Source organism: Crocodylus porosus, unplaced genomic scaffold, assembly GCF_001723895.1.
Source record: "Crocodylus porosus isolate Cpor-Errol unplaced genomic scaffold, CroPor_comp1, whole genome shotgun sequence".
Lineage (NCBI taxonomy): Eukaryota > Metazoa > Chordata > Crocodylia > Crocodylidae > Crocodylus > Crocodylus porosus.
In genome coordinates this window covers 58,249,391-58,267,647 of record NW_017728886.1, presented here as the reverse complement: position 1 = coordinate 58,267,647, position 18,257 = coordinate 58,249,391, and the positions used below count along the sequence as shown (strand labels likewise).

General features: G+C 42.7%; 1 protein-coding gene across 5 annotated transcripts in view; it reads right to left on the bottom strand.

The window, feature by feature from the left end:
- Positions 1–18,010, bottom strand: part of MPP6 (membrane palmitoylated protein 6) — a 98,271-nt gene extending 80,261 nt beyond the window's left edge. For 4 of the 5 annotated variants that reach the window (XM_019534727.1, XM_019534712.1, XM_019534742.1 and 1 more), the window contains exon 1: positions 17,849–18,010. The gene's annotated coding sequence lies outside the window, so the exon portion shown is untranslated. Of the gene's footprint in view, positions 1–17,838 lie in introns of all 5 variants that reach the window. The other variant, XM_019534720.1, reaches the window with a different exon arrangement.
- Between the last annotated feature and the right edge of the window lie 247 nt (positions 18,011–18,257).

Genomic DNA, 18,257 nt, shown 5'->3' with positions numbered 1-18,257 from the left:
GGCTTTTTTGAAGTCAAGATATATGACATCAATCTCTTCTCCCTTGTCCAGGTGATAGGTCACCTGGTCGTAGAAGGAAATGAGACTGGTCAAGCAAGACCTACCCGCAACAAACCCACGCTGACTATCCTTAGGATGCTGGCATCACATTGGGCTTCTTCCAGTCTTTGGACACTTCAGAGCCCCAGGAGTTTTCAAAGATCCGTGCCAGAGGCTGGGCTATGATGCTTGCCAGCTCCTTGAGTATCCTGGGGTGTAGATTGTCAGGGCCAGCTGACTTGAAGGTGTCCAGCTTCTCAAGGTGTTCCTTCACAGGGTCAGCATTAATGGAGGGCAAGGAATCTCCCTCACCCGAACCACCCTGTCCCATGGTGGGCATGGGCATCCCATGGGACTGACGAAAGACCGACGCAAAGTACCCATTTAATAAATCGGCTTTTTCCTGGGCATCAGTTGTTCCATCGGGTTCAGCAGGGGTCCAGTGTTGCCCTTGCTTTTCCTCCAGCTCCCCACATATCTGAAAAAGGACTTTTTATTGCTACAAGAGTTATAGCAAGACAATTACTAAGTTACACAAAAGAAGCATTTTAGGTACCAAACGAAGCAAGTGTTTGACATCAAGAGTATAAGGGACAATTTGAAAACTTTGTTACGTTTACCATATTTGCTCCTTCTACTTGACTATACTCAAACAGTTTGCTGTACTATGGTATTCAGGTTTATTAATGAATTCCCCAGATTACTACAGACCAGTGATTTTCAACCTGTGGTCCCTGGACCCCTGGGTGTCTACAAAAAGATGACTCCAAACAAAAGCATGTGAATAGCCACAATTACAATTAAAAGGCGTCTGCACCAGCATTCAAAAAATTTTCAGGGTATGCAAATGAAAAAAGGTTGAAAAGTACTACTACAAAGACAAAGCATTTTGAACTGAGGAAATTTAGAGTAAAGTTAAACATAAAGTGCTGATACCCCCTAAATGTTAACTGTATTATGTAACCATAGGGCAATTGTTAGACAACAATTATTGGGTCCTAGATTAAATTAAAAATTAATTCCAAATAACTTGACCCTTCTTGTCCATATTTATAATAGTTTAGATATTTAAAGGACTAAAAAATGTAACTTTAGCTCAAGAGTTCCTTTTAAGTTTTGCACATTAGCATTTAAGAACCCCAAATCTAACACCACAATAGTGCATCCTCAGAATATAGACAGATGCAACTGTATCTATATCAAATGATACCAATAAACCGTTACAATGCAACTTAGAGCTGCGTATTCCTTCAGCAATATAAGCATAACAAAACTATTCCAGTTTTAATTTCATTTAACCTTTAACCTCATTTCATGCAGGGTTAAAAATAGGAGTCAACGAATGTGCATTACTACACGATTATGAAAACATAAAACAGTTACATCAGTCAGCAACCTGGTAGCGGGCCAGAATGATCCAGTTTAAGTCTGACGTGGGCCAGCACCTTTGCCACTTCTCCCCACTGGCCAGCCACAGCGCAGCACAATGAAGTTCCCCTCTGCTGCCAAAGCTTCCCAGATCCACGGGCCAGATCCAGCCTACAAGCCACAGGTTGCAACCCAGGCTTTAAACATTCTTGTGCACCACAGCCAACTTCCAAGCTGAAACCATGCTAAAAGTATGTGACATCCGTCAATTAATGGTCACCAACACCATTAAAATGTCCAGCCTTATTGAGATCATCTCTTATCCTTTCAAAAACCCATGTACTCAGTTTGTTACTGCAGTCCATAACTGCAATAAACTAAACACTGCCATAAGTTTCACAGCATTAGTAAATTGTACAAAGTTACAGAATAATATGCACATTGACAGCAACACTAAGACTTTCATTTTAATAAAGTCTTTATTCAAGCAACTGTTTCTGTTATAAACTTTGACTACTGTGCAAAACTGGGATGACTCAGGTTTCCTAATACAACAATTTTCATTCTGATTTGTCATACTTTGACACCAAAACTGAATATAGATGTCCATGATTTTACCTACTTCATAATTTTGCCTGTATTTGTTCCTACTCTTGCAAGGAATACTCCTATAGATTTTTTTGTAATGTAAGCATAAAGGTGCTGGACTGGTGGTACTGAAAGCTTTATGTCCCATTCAGGTGCCTAAAGCACAATTTCAGTATTAGATAGCTCAAAATCAGAGGCATAGGTTGAGACTCCAGTTGTAACAGTTTCTCTTGATATTTTTGGCTTCTTCTACAATTGAAGAGCCATGTAGTTGAGATGCAGCCTATAGCAGAAGGAGATTCTCTGCCAACATTGTTAACATAGTTAACTGTCAGAAGAACTCCTGCTGTAGATATGCGATTTTTCTTCATGCTCATGACCATAGCTATATTACCAAAACTGGGGGGGGGAGTGCTAAAAAGCTCCAGACCAAAACTCCCTCCATTCTCTTTCCCCTCCTCTCATTCTCAAAATGGCTGGGAGGCACCACAGACACAAATTACAGACAACACTATGTCTTGAAACATCTTAATCTGAATCTTCGTGCAATGAGGGTTCATGCCTGATAGACCATTTCTGAAGCAGTCTGCAGCCATGCTCTTGTGTTTGGTCACAGCTATAGAATACTTTGTTGCCAGATGGAGCAGAAGTGTCATTTCTGTCTACACCCAAACACATGCCTTGAAAGATGAGACATGAATGTTCCCACTACTGCCTGGACTTACAGGAAGCCTTGAAATCAACAGAGTAGTGTTCTAGTTATAAAGGTATCAATATAAAAAGTAATTGAGTTTTAAGTCGGTGATTCTCAACTAAGGTGCCACAGCACCATGGGGGTGCACTGGAAGCCTTTCAAGGGTGCCATTGGGTATGACAAAATGTTAGCACTGTTAGGTGTGCAAACATGATTCACAAGATAAACCTAGAGATTTCAACAGGAATCCTTAGTGTTAAAAACATTCTGGCCTGTTATGATATTCAAGTTCTTTGCAACAGAAAAATTACTTTTCTGTAATCAAAAACAAAGTGACTGCTCAGCACTGCCGTTTTCTAAGGGCCATCTTAAGTCTCTTGAAGGGTAGCTCAAACCTGAAACGGTGTAGACAAATGTTTCAAACAGTGACAGATTCAGGTGGCCTCAATCTTCTTCAAAAAGGAACAATTTATTAAGCAAGAAAGAAGGAAAGCCTCCAGTCAGTGACCTGAGATTACCAGAAAATGAGAGCTCTGACTAGATTAAAGATCAGAAAACTGAACAAAACAAAATCGAACACCAACATACTTAAGCATGGAGCCCTGAACTGAAAGTGACAGCTGTCACTTTCACTGCCAAGAGAGATCCCTGTAACCAGGATTTTTATTCCATACTGACCTTTTATTAAGGTCATACTGAGTTTCTTTTCTCCCTAGTTTATGGGGGGAATGGGGACAAGCTAAGTCAATAAGTCCATCAGGAAGCAGGGTGAAAAAAAAAATGAAGTCACAGACTGCCAGCTAGCTGACAGGGCTCCAAAAGCTACTCTCTTGATTAAAGAGAGACCTGAATGATTAACCATACATTTACCCCAGCTGCTTTCTATCATGGCACCCACACCACCTGTTTTAAAGAAAAAGAAAGAAAAAAAAAAAAAATCAGGATACTTTTTTCCAATTTATGGATGGAGAGATTGAGCAGAGGCCAATACTTCATTAACAAATACTAGAGTGACACTGTATTTGCAGGTCTATTGAAGCACATCATTCTCAAAAACCTGCAACAAGAATTAGAAATTTTGTGGTAATATTTGTACCTTTTACAGTTATCTGTTAGTGTTCCGAGATCTTGCATCACATAGCATTTCACATGCTATTGTCTACTAGCCCTCTATCATGAATCTAAGGCAGCTCAGAAATCCTTAGTTGCCACATCCACACATACAGGCACATACACTTGCAACAGCTCAAACAGCAGCAGCACAAATTTGTGCCGGAGATTTGTGCCTCAGTGTACATGCCTGAACATGCACTTTGGTGCGAGGCAAATTGTGCCACTTAGGGCAAACTGACCCTACCCAGCTCCTCCTGCATCTGTAGCCAGGGAGAGCTGAAGGCTGAGGCAAGCACCTGTGCTGTCCACAGCAGTATAAAAAGCTGCCCTGGTGAGCAGCTCAGGGACACCTGCCCTTAGAAGGTTCCAAGGCTTGGCCAGTTGATATATGCAGACACCAGTCTTGTGCCAGCTGGGCTGCTGCAGCAGCCCTGACCTAGAGTGAACCCTGCACCCTCTACCCACTGCTGCAGTCTAGCAGTGGAGGCTGCTGCCTGGCTGGGACCTACAGCCACCTGCAACAGCATCGTCCCCTTGGACCTACAGTGCCACATCCACCAGACCTGGACAAGATCGCACAGCCACCTGGGTTCTGACACAGCACTGCAGCAGAGCTGCCTGCACCTCTGGGCCAGCTGCCAGTGGGCCAAGGCTGTACAGTTGGCCTTCATGCAGTACTGCTGCCATATGTGCCTCTGCCCTGCAAGCTGGGCAGCCATCTCCTGGAAGACTGGGCCATCACAATGAGCATCTTTGAACTGTTCAAGTCGTCCTGACCCTAAATGGCCAGGAGGTCAGCCACCTCATCTGCCTTCCAGCTGGGTCCCCAATGCTAGGCCTGGGCAAGACTTCTCTGTCTATGTCTTGCCACTTTCCTCACCAGCAGGAATCCTGGTGTTCCCCATTTAAAAATTACAAATTCTCTGATAACAAAATCCCAGATTCACTCATTAAAATACCCAAAAAATCTGTGTTCTTCCATGATTAAAATGAAATGGCAAGGGTGAGATATCAGTCAGGCAATATTTTATTGAGATATTTACCATTTCAAAGCAATTTGGAAGCCTACCAGTGCCTCTATCATCATAACAAAATAAATTCTAAATACCTATGTTTTGGTGTTTGCTTTTGGCTTTTTTATTATAGGGAAAAAAAAAAAAAATCAGAGCCCCCCACCCCCCGTCCCCCTTTGCTAACCAGGATGTGGGGACAGCTGCCCCTGCAAACAGCTCCTGCCAGCAGGTCCCATCCTTTCTGGTGGCTGGCCATGCAGGATGTAAGATGTGAGGGGCATGTGGGGGTGGGAAAGTGCATGTGTGGGGGGGGTGCCACTTGCCCACCCCCTCACCTCATTACAGCACACAGTTCCTCCAGCACACAGCCCTGGCCCACTCATGGCTCGCTGCAAGCACAGCCCTATGGCCAAGACCCAGGGGCTGCACATGGCAAACAGAGCTGACCCAACTGCTGGCGCATGCCTTTAAAACAGGAACAGCTCCTGCCGCCACCTGGGGCTACCAGCAACGCATGCAGGAACCACACACCATCAGACTGAGCTGGTCTTCCACAACCCTTCTGTGAAGGTGTGCGCCAGCAGGCTGGGCCTGCTCTGCTTGCCATGTGCAGCCCCCAGGTCTCAGGCAGCACTATGCAGGGTAGGGAGGGGTGGGCATGTGGTACCCCCCCCACACACACACACAAACCCTATGTCCCTGCTTACAGGGGACAGAGCCTGGGTCCAAGCCACTGCTGCCAGCCTTACCCCACTTCTATTCGCTCCAGCACACTGAGGCAGAAGACTGGAGCAGTAGGGGCACGTAGCAGGCATAGAGACACTGGCCAGGTGCTAAAGCATCTCACTGGAGGACCCAGCCTCTGGTTGCCTCGAGGCATGCTCCAGGAACACACCCTACACTGCACTGCTTTTTTCCAGGTTGTTTTCTTTTGATACCAGGATCTCCCAGTATCAAAATGTAGAGTCCATGCTGCAAATATGCAGTGCAGGAAACATGTTCTCATTCATCTGGCCATGGACACAGTGTACATCCAACCTTTAACAACTAGACAGAAGAAAACTTGCTCTTCCTTTCTCAAAGCTAGTAGATACTCTTGGAAGTTATCACGGTCAAAAACTGACAACTGTGAAGTTATGGAATTACCTGTGGAATGGTAGAAATCTAAGTTAGCTAGGAATTTGTTTTAGAAGTCAATTTACATAGAACCATGTCCTACCCATTCCAAGCCTGAACCTGCAAAGATGAGGACCACGTCTGCATTATGACAATCTGAATAAGTCTGCCATTTCCTTAAATATCAGAAATGTCAACATCCTGACATTTCTGTGGTTTGGGTGCTCAGCATAGGATCTGGGGTAAGCCTGCTGCACAGAATACATTTTCTAGACACTGGAAGCCATATAGGAAGTGTTGGGGGTGCAGATGACAGAAAGGAGTAAAGGTCATTGAAAAGCACCATACCAGTAAATGCAAGCATAATCAAAAAACACAGGAATAGATGAACTGCAAGGACATGAGATAAAGATAGCATTGGATTCTAGGCCTAAGAACCATGAGCACTGTTGGTGCGCAAGCACTGAAACAAGCGAAAATGCAAAAGGCAAATCTCCAAGAAATCAGAGGCCCAAAAGATATGGCTGTGTACACTGCCAAAACAAAAGCTCAAACCAAAGGATTCTAAAAATTGAAAGTATTATGAACCCCAGTTGGAGAGTAAAAATATAGCAAGAAAAGGATAATTCATACCGAGATCAAATGAACAGCTGGAATGCGATCTGCAAAGCATAACCCACCACATGGAGCTTCTGCACCGATTGTACTCAATGAGCAGCTGACTAACATTTCTAAGCTACAGACCGTCATTGGTTATTCCCTGAAGGGAACCTGACTCATGCTCTGCTTGATCTGTAACAGCCCTTAGAGACAAAGAGTGCCAATATTGCATGAATGACTCAAGAGCAAGAGACCTAACAGAAACATCACCTTTAGCTAGCAGGTGAAATTTAAGATCTTTAATAAATCAAAAAGGAGAGAGACCCAGGGAATAAAGTCTGCAGATCTCCTGCAGCCTCTCAGACCAAAAGCCAAGCATCCAAAGCAAATGATCTCATCCACAAAGCAACTTGAGGATAAAACAGCAACTTGAGAATAAAACAGCAAAGTATGCTCAGCTGTTACTCAAGGGTAACAAATCTGGAATGTTTAAACGCAGCTTGAAATTCTTCAAATATTACTGTCTGGCTGAGGTACACACGTGCATACTCTCTCCCCCTGTCAAACTTTTCCACTTGTAACAGTTGTGCCAGTAAGTATTTTTGGACATTGTAGCAGGGACAATCTGATTTGGAACAAAACTTCATTAAAGAGGTTTTACCTCCTGCTTCATTCAAAAGACAAACTCAATACCACAGTAACAAAGTCTAGGAAGCAGTCAGTTATGACCCACTAGTCCATGAAAAACATTTCACCCAGATATAAATTAATGACAAAAGGCACATTAATTACTACCAGTTTTATTTCCAAAATAAGAACTGGAATTTTAACTGTCAGTCTCATCTCAAACAAGACAACCAGATGACAAATATAAGTTACGAAGAACACATGAAAAGACATACAAGAACTATTCACATAGCAACCAAAGTTACTCAAGCCAATTCATCCAGGCAGCTTCAGAAGTTGGAACATTTGCCTAAGCTTGAACTTGATGGAGCTTTAGCACATTGCAAAAACAAGTAAACCCCTTACTAGTTCTATTTTACTGCCATCTGGGATACATTTTAGAAGTGGAAAGACAGTACCAGGATCAAAGACATCTTTGATTTAGAACAAGAGACTAGCAGCAAAGATTAAACCATCAACAAGATCCTTTTTACTTATGTTGTTTTTCATGAGGATTCATCCAAGTTAAAAGTGGATTTCACCACCACATAGCAAGGTTGATTATGGCTTCAAAAGGCCAAGGGCTCCATCCTTCAGTCTCACGTTATAATTTTAATTACTGACTTAGTAAGCAAATGCCACTCTCCACATACCACATTTGTCTGTAGTTGGACTGCAATCCAAACTGCATAATTGAAATCTCAACTGCAGCCTAGGCTTTCTGTTCAAGTTCTGTCTTGGCTTACTCTTTCAACAGTATAGGAAACATGCAAGCATGCAGTGCAGTGAAGGGGGAAGTGCCCATGCCAAGCACAGCAAGGGGACAGAAGTGCCACTTCAGTCAGCCGAGATTTAGATTGTTGACCTTTAGGGCTGTCATTTGTTCAGGCTGCCCTAAGAAGATAAAGGAATAGTAGAAATTAGTTTTCTGACCAAAAATGTATTCTCCCAAGGCATACCTGCTATTCCATCAACACAAGATAGACGAGCTTTCCATCCTAAAACCATGGCTGAAGCAAAGAGAATGCAGCTTATTTTAAGCTGTTTGCTGGCTCCCTCACCTGACCTGCTGGACTCTCAATGAGGCTGCAGGTATCCTATCACAGTTGGAGTTAGAGACAAAATTATCACAAGCATTCAAAAAACCTCTAACCCAAAACGGTGTCCAAGCTCATCATCTCAATCAAGCCAGCAATTAAAATTTCTCATCATGTATTCTTCAGATTCTGTTAGAATAATAACCAGTTTCTGTAACATGGAACTATTTACTTTTTAGTGAGACTGAAGTATACACAAGCTGAGTTCTAACAAAATAGCTGGCAACCAACTGGAGACAGGAAGTTATAGGAATGAGAAAACAGTCTCCTTCATAACTGCATGGGTACCTACAGTTCCCTCCATCCAAACAACAGTGAGTAGCAAGCACTACTACCTTCAGATTCCAACCTACTTTTATAACAAAAGAATGCTAAACTAAAGCCATTACTTCATTAGCCATCAACTCTTCACTTGGAAGAGGTGACAGTAATCCAGATTGAACTAGTCCTAGGCTAACCTGGAGACACTGTCCTCAGAAAAGTTTACTGATTGTGTTTTTGCTGTGGCCACGGTAGTTATCCCAACTCCAGAAATAAAATAAATAAATTTAAAAAAAAAAAAAGGCTTTTTTTAAAAATCTGAGGGAGGCTAAGAATTTTGCAGACACCACTGAGCACTAACCACTCGAGTGTTTGCATGGAAAGACCTTCTGGCCAAGGGACTTTTATCTTCTAGTTTATATGATTGTTTTAGTTTAATTTAATTTGTGCAGTTTCCATGCAGTTTCTACATATAGCTTTACGCTAGTAAGTGACATTTTGGAGCTTCTTGCTACAGCACTTCAGTCTATATAAAGAAAAAGTTCTCACTTATTTCAATGAGATTTTGGCCTATTTAACTGTAGGATTTTGAAAGAAGCTTGACGTAGCTACAGAATATCATTGTTTCTCCAAAGCCTTTGAAAGCACCTGCTGAGAAGCAATTTAAATAAGTGAAACCACAGCATCCTCTGAGGGTATTATACATGCTAACACATGATCCTTGATGTAAAGCTATACTGTATTTAACAGTGCATATATTAAATACAATAAAACTGAAGAACAGTGTTACACAATAGCAAGAGTTGCAAGTTGGTGTATAAAAAAAACTGGTATACAGTCAGGCAAAGGGGACTTTGACTTTCATTATCCTTTATTATTAAAAAGAAAATAAATTAACTCAAAAACTAAAAAAAACAACAGTTAAAAGACACAGAACTCAAACAGGGCTAGTCATGAAAACAAACTAAGAGGAACAATTCGAATCAAATGAAAATGAGGAAAACACTTGCACTGCTCCCAATTCTACACACCTGTGATCACACTTTAAGGACCAGCGAGCCCTCTTCCACAATATACTGTGCCCTCTGAGTGGTCCAGTGGTATACAAAATGGTCCAAGAGGAATGGTTGGGAAGCTGTGCCAAATTGGACACTTAGATGTATAAACATACCAACAAAAAACAAAACCACATCTCCCCAATTTAACAAAAAGAGGCACCTAAATGCCACTAGACAGACCATTTGTTATTTGAAAATACAGAAATCGTTGAGATTGCCAATCACTAACAACAGTCTTTTTGGGATAAAATTTAAATATTTTAAAAGGCAGCAATACTTTACTTATTTCCAGAACACAAACTTAGCCTAACACTTTGCTCACACTTTTAGGAGGTAAAATCTGAAGTGTCAACTGAGCATGCAAGGATATAAATGCAAACTCATACTCTCTCCTTCCCTGCATCTACCTGCTACCAAAAAAAAGAAAAAAGAAAACAAGGAGGAAAATCTGGATCTGAATGCCTAAAACCTGCTCCAGGGGTTTGGCTGTACATGACATATGAAGTACAATTCACACCTGACCTTTAATAAGGGTCTGCCTTTATTCAAGCCCTGTAAGCAGCTTCCATTCAACTAAAACATACTGTCTTGATATGGGTTCATGTGGAATTTTATAGTCTGAAGACAACATAGTGACCCTTGGACAAAGTTGCAGTAAAAGGGATGCTTTTTTATTTTTAGTGTTTCCAGTGCATTTAACCCTTCACATCCTTTCCTTGGTTATTTGATTTTCCTACGGCAGTAGAGTGCTAAACACTTTTGGGAGGTGTGCCACGATTAGCCCCATACCACCCCCCCCACACACACACACAAGCACCACTCCACTCCCTCTCTCAATCTTCTGTTCTTCTTTCTGCTCCCTGCCTTGTCTACCACTGTGCCGCCTGTTCATTCCTTAATCTGCTGTGTGCCACACAGAAGCTGCCTGTGCCATATGTGGCACCCACGACAAAAGTTACCTACCCCCATCCTCTGGGATTCTGCAAGGGCAAGAGAAGTTCAAGGACCTCATCCATAGTGAGACTTATATTTAGGAACAAAGCCATTTCTCCTAAAACAGAATCTGAAATATTGGAATGGTTTATATACAGGGTCATTGTATAACCATAATAATACAGTAGTAATAACATTTAGCATTATGACATTAATTGCTTCAAGTTTCCAAGAAAAGCAAACAGCCTCAAACCAAGGCAAGGTGACTGTAAATGACAGTAATCTCACATTCTTTTAACTAGACAGAATCGCAGGACTTTAACATTAAACAAAACTGGTAGCTAAAACATGCAAGCATTGACAGATTTGCCTTACATCCGATTCATTTTTATTCCTATGAAACATGTTTGAAATACTATGAGAATTCCCCCTCCTTTTCTACATAAACCACTTCCTTCTTAAGGCTCATAGCTTTCCTGAACTGTAGCATATTAAAACTGACCTGTTACTCAAAACCTTGTAGTAGAATGCGATTCATGTCACTTCCACATCTATTTCACTTTGCTGTTGTATGAGCATGCTATGAGCAGCAGTGAAGTATAACTGTGAAGACCTAATAACACAATACATTTGGATGCACATTTAAGTAAAAATTCTCTTCTCACCATAAGAGCTAATAAACGCACTTGCTTTAAGCAGAAGGAGAAAGAAAATTCAGTTAAGTTGACTCAAGTAGTTTTCCTACTTGTCATGAATGGAGAACCAAGAGATAACTAGATGTTTTCAACCCCATTCCCATATGAAGAAGTTTCACAGCACCTCAGTTTGTGGTTGTGAAATGTCCATTATGGCAAGTTTTTAAAGTAAAGATGACACAAGCCCTTGGGCTGGAATGATTCTTCCCCAAGCAGGAATCTGAACTAAATAACTTCTTGTGGTCCCTTTGAGCAACATTTTTCTATCGTTTATGGTAACTGTTTATGTGACTGTATCCATTAATCTATATGAGAGCCATCACCAATTTTTGTCAAGATATGACAAGGCATATCTACACAAAAAAAGCTGCTTCAGTATCATGAACGAGTTCATTTCCCTCTATGAGTGACTAATTTTAATCTAACCACTAGAGGGCATACTCTAACTAAATCTCTATTTAGAAACAGACAGGTTCTGTTGAAATAAGTTGTCTATGCCAATAGGTGTTATTTCATTCCCCGTCTACCACGCAGGGGTGGAAGTCTACTAGTGAGAGCTGTCCACTTTCCACCACCACCCTTTGGGAATATGAGGCAATGCACAGTTTTTGTTTCATACCAACAGCAAAAATTGCTGTTATCTCTGGTTTCTACAGCTTTTCATAGAGCAGGAAATGTATTTTACCAAATGAAATGCTCAAGCTCCTGGAAAGAAAAAAAAAAAATAATGAAAACACCTTACAAAATTCTTACCCCTCCCACTGCATGTCCTTGAAACTGCTCATACATTTCCCTCCCTACCAACAGCAACATCAAATTGACATGATTCCTAATCTTTTCTCTGCTGCCTACAAGATTTTCAAGCCAAAAGTAATGAGAATATTGCCATCAGCTACTAGCAAACATCAAACACTGCAGAATGCTGCAACAGCTCAGCACCACAAACTAATATACGCATAGCAAATCTGTCCCTCTTCTGCTCTATGGGAAGCTAGGCTAGAGAACAGAGTCAAATTTAGAATCTGCCTCTATCCACATAACACTATGATCTTGACTCGGGATACCCAAAATATTATCTTAAACTCTGGAATGAGGACTTTGACAGACAACTCTGCTGAGAAACAATGGATCCACTGCAAACTGTTAAATCAACCGCAAAACTCTTGTGTATACAAGCTCTAAAACTATAACACAAATTCACAGACTAATACATCAAATATCACCAGCTACCCACGTCAAAATAGGCCCCACTTTTGAAATGGCTTTAAATATTTCAGAAAGCATGAAACATGACACGTCCTAATCATATCATTTACTGAATTTTTGGAAGATACTCAAAAACTACTGTTAACCAAAACAGCACAAAAGGCTCTAGATCAAAACTGACCAGAGTGAGCACTGATCAGTACATTCTGCTGTTGCTTAGCAAAAACTACATTCAGCAGCAAAGCTACAGAAACTGCCTACCATACTTCTGGGGGCAGGGAAAACTATTCACACCAAATCACTTTACAGGTTGCCCTCACTTTATACAGAATCCATATGTGCAAATTCGTTCTTATGCAATGACCCTTTTTATACCAAAACTTCATGATATAGCAAGGTAAGTTCACTCTTATGCAATCGGTGTGGTGGAAGCCCACAGTCAGCTGCTTTGCGCGGTGCACTGTGGAAGCAATGTGCACCAAAATATAGTCTCCTGTGTGGATCTGTGCTCCTCACTTGTCCGCGACACTTGCATCTGTCGTTGCCATCCCCATTACAATTGTGCTTGTGCGTACTGTCTGCTGTTGGTGAGTACCAAAATTGTCTTGTAAGTGTGGTAGAAATGGGTCTCAGGATCAGTACAGTTGAGGTCTTGGAACATATCCCTATTTGTTACACTGTAAAGTGGGTTCCCTTTATGCATATTCGAGTTATGCACTGTTTTCCAGGATCTCACGTACAGCATAAAATGAGGGAAACTTGTACACATGGCATTAAGTTGCCTGGCACATAGCTAGTCATAAAAGCATAAGGAAACAAATCTTAAGTTTCAGAGCACCTTACTACTTACTCTCTCCCTTCATTTGCCACCAATAAATGATAGAGTCCTGGTCATTAAAATAGTTCTTTGTGTGCTTCTACTGCCTTAAAAAGTAAAGGCTACTGTGTGAGGTATGGGCAGAGTTGATTTAAGTGTCTATTGAATTAAAAGTCATTTTCTGTGTAGCATCATTTTACCGAGTTACAATGTAATAAGATTCCTATAACCTAAAGGTTGCTAGACAAGATATTTAGAAGTTGCTTTTATCATTTATGGATTTGACTGCAATGTGACTAGTATGTTTCATTGTTTCTGCTGCAAAAGCAGTTTCTCCTGCTGAGCAGAACTTTATCATCAACAGGAAAACCATAAGTCAGGTGAAGCAATTTCAGGAACAGGTATTTAAAGGTTGATTTAAAAAACATCTTTTAAAAATGTTATGAGTTTCCAAACAGATGCCCGGTGCAGTAGAACTGGTATCTGCAGATCTGTTTCCAAGGGATTAGAGTCAGAATTTCAATCAATCTTCTGAGAGATTTCTAAAAATGTATACTTGCTAGCATTTCTCCTTTCATCTCCATTTCAACATTTTTCTCTCTTGGAAACACTGAAACAGTATTCCTCTCCCTCTTACATAGTTATTCCATGCCAAAAAAAATAGCCTGTCCTTATTCTACCAAGTCCTTTTTGCATGCACCTAGCCTGTAAATTTTGAAGAAGTCAAATATCACATTAGCGTTTCAGCTAAGCATGTCAGGCCACTAGATGGAGATAGCACCATAACACAACAGCCAATGAAACTAATTAGTCACTCTTCCTGGCCAAGAACACCAACATGCTCACACTATTTTGATGAAGAGGTGCCGTTTGGGGAAGGGGGGGTGCTATGAGCAAAACTATAGTAAGATTAGCACATGTGCTAATAAGCGTGCCTTCTGCTGCTTCATGACAGTTCTTTGGTACTGCATTCTGACAGCACTTTGGCAAAATATTCAGGATCTAAAAGCAAAGGCTTAAACCTGTTGGAAATCAACAGCTGTCTCCACCCACTAGACAAGTGAGTTTGGCAGAAAAAGATCTGATCCTTTGCATTTCTGCAGATCAAAACCAGAGACCAACAAACCGGCACAAGAGGCAAAAAACCTCAAACCCTAACCAAGCTCCATGAACTTGAAGAAAAAAAAGTTAATTCTTGTAGTGAGCAAGGATAAAGGTTCTGCTCTGCTACTGTCAGTAAAAAGGCTAAGTAAGAAAATCAAGAGTAAAACAGTTTAAGCTAGCCAAACCTCTATTTTAAGAGCACATGCTTTGATATTTAAGTCATTTGTTGACAACAAGCATTCAAAAAGTCTAACAATTCAAATGCATTTCCTTTTAGTACAGGTTTCTCTCGCTTTATGCTGTACATGCGTTCCTGGAAAACAGTGCATAACTCAGATTTACGTGAAGGGCACTTACTGTACAATATAACAAATATGGATACATTCCAAGACCTGAACTGTACTGATCCCCAGACCCATTTTTACCACACTTACAATTTTGGTACTCACCAATAGCAGACAGTACAAACAAGCACAGGACACTATCATAATGGGGATGGCAACTACAGAACCAAGTGTTGCAGACAACAAACGAGACTACATTTTGGTGTGCTTCACTCCCACAATACACCACACAAAGCAGCTGACTGCAGGCTTCTACCACACCATCTCACTCATACAATGAAGCTTTGGTATAAAAAGGGCATAAGAGCGAATTTGCACATACAAAACCCGCATAAAGTGTGGGAAACTTGTATTTCATTGGGATGTCACAAGACCCAGGCATTAACATTTGACTCTCAGTTGTTAGTTCTTGAAAATCCATAAAATTACATACCAAGAACATTTCAAATTAGCAGCATCCCATGAGTTTTAGTCATGCTGATTCTTTAAATCAGCAAGACCTTGAAAACAATTAAACATCGAATAAAAATATAGGTGGGTTTCTGAACTCTTTTGACCTCCATCTGCCCCTTTAATATTTTGAGAGTCAACTGGCATTATTTCATATAGTGTACGAATCAGTACTTCAAGTTCCTGTTCTACAGAAGCATGACCTTTTTCAAGTTTGCACAAGTCCTAGCTGATCTCCTCTGACTAATCAGCCTACTCTCACTTAAAATCCATTCACTGTCTTTTCTTCTTTCTACAATAAGGAATTTTGATTCGTCACCTTTGAGGATCATTCTTTAACATATCAAACAACATATTTTCTAGCAATACCAGCGTTTATATTCCATTTGCCTACTCTTTTCAAGGCATCCCTAGGTCTGGAATGCCCTTCAACTATTACTAAAATAAAAATGTTGAAAAGTGATGGTCCTCCATTACAACAATACATCTACTTCTCAAGGTAGAAACAAACTTATCTTTTTCCTTTTGTAGAAGTAGAAATAGTTTTGTGATAAGCACATTAAAAAGACTTTGTGGTCTAAGGAACTGAACCAACACTCAGGGCTAGTTTGGTTCTACACCCAAATCTGCCACGGTCTTCCTACATAATCTAGCCAAGGTTAAATCTCAACACCCCAGTTCACCTTCTCCCTCTACATGTCTAGTCTACGGAGTTCTAGGCCTCTGAGGCAGAGATAGGCGCATCAGACTCCCAAGAGACAGACAGCATGGATGTAAAATCAGTTGGAGCTTGATCTTCACCCATGACACTAGTTTTACACTGTGCTTAAATAATGAAAAATTTTACAGAAAAGACGCATGGATTGTTAGTTTATGATTTAAGTTAACTGCCTCTTTCATTTGGAAAGATACGATGATAGCTTTCTTCCAAGAAGGATCCACGGCACATATGCTGCAACAGCTTTTCAATCATTTCAGAGATTTTTGGTATGCAGAGTTAGTCCACTAATAGCAGCAGAACAGACATAGCTCCAAAGAGCTGCTATGGTCTTTTTTGTCAATTTCCATATTAAGTAGTTTTTGACAAGATAAACTGAAACACAGGTGATCTTTAGAATCTGTACCCAAAACCACACACACTTCAAAGGAAGGGAAGCTTTGATGCATGCACTTCAGAAATACACAATTAAAGGAGTTAGAACATAAGGAAAAACTAATGTCTCACTTAAAATAGACAAGGAAATACATAGCTAAGACTATCATCATTCTTAGGCCACTGCCTTAACCTTGGTACTAAAAACATTTCAGAGCAATATAGTTTCTTGAGATGACATAATAACCAGGCTCAGACAAATATGGAAGAAAGCATGAGATCTGAATGCTTTTGTCAACTTATGACTTTCCAAGGAAAACTCAGATACCTACATAATTCATGATAATTACTAATAAAACTAGCTCCAATTTAATTGATTTAACATGTTCAATTCTATGATTTTTCCAAAAAAGTTTTTGATAGTTATACTTTTCCATGTGCTCTGACTAGATGACAAGCCGGCTACCGCAGCCGAAATAAAAGTGAATATTAGGACGCTATAGTCAACTCCACTAGCTTAACAGACACTATGTGTTCAAAAGCAACACACCAAGATTTGTTCACAGCCTCTTCTAGTCCACTGCCTATTTATAGCTGTCCAACCTCTCTTCAATTTCCCGCGGCCCCTCCTCCTCACAGAGCCAAGCCAGTGGAAGTTTAATGGATGTCACCCTGGGCGCTGTGCTTCAGAGTTGTTAAGACGCACTCTGCAGCTCTGGTCCAGCCATCCCACTGCCAGATCAGCAGCAGAAACTAGCAGTAAAGAACTAAGGAGTGGGGTAACCCAGACAAGAGAGACACATGTACTCACTCTCCCCTTCATTTCTAAACCCTTAAAACGGTCTCCCTCCCACTAGTGTATCATTACAGCAATACCCCACCCTCCCCCCAGACACTCACTGGCTCTACCTACCCTCCATTTCTAAACCTTTTTAAAAAAGTCTCCCTCCCACCAGTGTATCATCACAGCAATAACCCCCCCCCCCACACACGCACACTCATTAACTCTCTTTCATCTTTAAATCCTTAAAACAAACTCCTTTTCAAGCCCCCCCAACCAGTCCATCATCGCAGCAATACCCCCACGCCAACACCCCACACGACGCCTGCCTCCTCCCCATTCAGCAACAGCATCAGCCGGGGGGGGGGGGGAGGAGGAGGAAGAGGACCCGTCCGGGGAGAAGCCCCCAAGCCCGCATCCCAATGCAGAGTCCGCCCGCGCGGCTCCTCCTCCCCGCGTGCAGCCGAGGCCGCTCCCGATGCAGGTCCCGAGCCGAAGCCCCAGGGCTCCCCCGGCCAGGAATAGCGGGGATGCTTCCGGCCCGCAGAGCCAACACGAACCCGGCAGCCGGCTCCTTCCTCCAGCAGCCGCAGCCTCGGCGTCAGCGCTTGGCTGGAGCCGCCCCGCCGCTTGCCCAGCCCGGCCCGGCCCAGCGCGGCGCAAGGAGGCCGCCCCCTGCCCCCGCGAGGAGGACGCTCCCGCCGGGGCGGAAGGGAGATAATCCCCGCGAGGAGGCACAGGGGCGATAATCCCCGAGGGAGGAGGAGGAGATGGTAATCCCCTCGGGCCGGGGGGCGCTTACCGGCTCGCACCGTCTCCCCGTCTGCTCCTCAGCGGGCGCCGCTCAGCCCCATCGACCAACTCCAGCGCTCGGCGGCGGGGCAGGAGGACGAGGAGGAGCAGGAGGCTGTGGCAGCAGCTCCTACCGGTGCTGCTGCGCGCGGCCGCCGCCCGGAGCACGCGCTACCTCCCGTCGCGCGCCGCCGCCGCCGCGGCTATGGCGCGCGACACAGCAATTCCCCGCCCCACAACGCCCCCAACGGCAGCACGCACCGCCCCCTCCCTTCGTCGCGCAGGCCCCGCCCCCTCGCCCCTCCGGGCGGCCCAGCCCCGCCCCACTCGGGAACCGGGCCTCGGGGGGGCGTGTGCGCGCGGAACCGCCCGCGCTGGGGGGCAGCTGCCTGCACCTGGTGCTGCGAGCGGGGAGCGCTGGCAGCTCAC